Genomic DNA, 1,775 nt, shown 5'->3' with positions numbered 1-1,775 from the left:
ACTAATAATACAAATTGTTTATGTGATTTTTTTTTTTCTACCTGATGATATGAAACCAAGCTTGATAATCTCTGATTTTTTTCTTTGAGCTAGATTATTACTGAAGTTAACAAAATACGGTGAGTTTAGATTTTAATTTTTTCTAGCTTACTAATAAAAAAATCATACTTAGCTCATGAAATGAAATGGTTTTGCATTATATTTTCATAGACAAATGCCTTCTTGTGGGGAAAAAGGACACAAATAGAAGCTATTTTTGAAGTGTTCCTTTGTGAAAATAATTAAGGATATTACGAATATTGTTTGCAAAGGCTACAGATTTGATTTTGAGACTTTAAACCATCCTTTATACCAACTGTATATTCAGAAAGATGATACTAGCAATTGTTCACAATTTCAATAACTAAAAATATAGAATTAAACATGTTTTATGGTATTGATGATTCCCAAATCTATCCGCTTTAACACTCATGAGATCTACATTACCTTCATGGCAATTAAAGAAGATATTTATATACTGAATTCATCTGGGGATTAAGAAATTCAAAGAGAATGATAGGAACACCTTGAATAAGTAATTCAGTCCTTTTTGATGAGACTTCCAGAGATCCGATGTAATGTTAGTTGCAATTACCATGTGTGTCCTGAGGTTAATCAGGCTCAGGATTGCGGATTAAAGCTGCAAGGGGAAGCATGGAAGGGCATCCACTCAGGACCTCATGTATGTTCTGCCCTTCAGGGATGAGCATATGTTTCTTTACTTATTCAGTGCATATCCCTTTTTATTTTAAGTGAAAGTAAGTTCCAAAGTGCTACTGACCCTATTAGAAAAGAAATAGCAAAGCTCTCTCACTGAATGAAGGGAAGACTGGCAAAGTGAAATAAGTTAGCCTTGTAAGCAGAAGGTCAGCCTCTCTGACGAACTGTGGGTCACAGATATAAGAGAAGGTGAAATGCTGTCGCACTGTTACAGATGCACCAGAAATTGTCCACATTTGATCTGTGGAGGGGGGCAGCAAAAAGCGATGAGAATCAACATTCTCACTTACAATCTGCCAGTTACACACTTTAAATGAAGGCTGCCTGTTTCTAGGAAGATCCCAGTGTGTTTTTCCTTCTTCCATTTAACCAACATTGGGCTTTGCTACAAACCAAATTTAATTTACAGCTTAGCCCAGTACTTTTCATTCTCTTTCTTCTGTTTTATTCACTACTAACGTTTTCCTTTTAACCTAAAGAAAACGAGGAAGACCAGATCGACACCCTTGTCGAGCCTTCACTCTCTTAAACCACATGCCACTAAACTCCAGACAGATCCCCTGATTTTCTAATTCCAAGCGATTCTTGACCGATTTTATGTTTGTGAAATAGAAATAGAATGTGCACTGATAGGCTGTCAAAGCGAAATTAACATTACATCACATCATCTTGTAGATTTCTTTAACTTTTAAAATGGACAGCAACACATGTAACGTTACAGCTACTACAGATTTAAATGGGACTCTGTGTCTGTAACCGATTGACAAGATCAATAATTTTAAGATCAAATAAGAACAGCAGTTGTTTTTTTCTTTTTCTTTAATCGGGGCCTCTTTGTTTTATACCTATGCCTACAGCTAGATCCTGTTTTCTGTCTGTAGACAGAGATTCCTGCTGTGCACTGTTGAGAAAATGAGGAGACAAAATGGAGAATCAATTTAAGGAAAAAAGCTTTCGTTGACAAAGCTTTATAGTAGATCAATGAAATCTAGCTAGTTAAGATATCTTCAGTAGCT

The sequence above is a fragment of the Propithecus coquereli genome, unplaced genomic scaffold, assembly GCF_000956105.1.
Source record: "Propithecus coquereli isolate 6110/MARCELLA unplaced genomic scaffold, Pcoq_1.0 Scaffold7, whole genome shotgun sequence".
Lineage (NCBI taxonomy): Eukaryota > Metazoa > Chordata > Mammalia > Primates > Indriidae > Propithecus > Propithecus coquereli.
The sequence above is the reverse complement of the archived record's forward strand: the minus strand, read 5'-3'. Positions refer to the sequence as shown.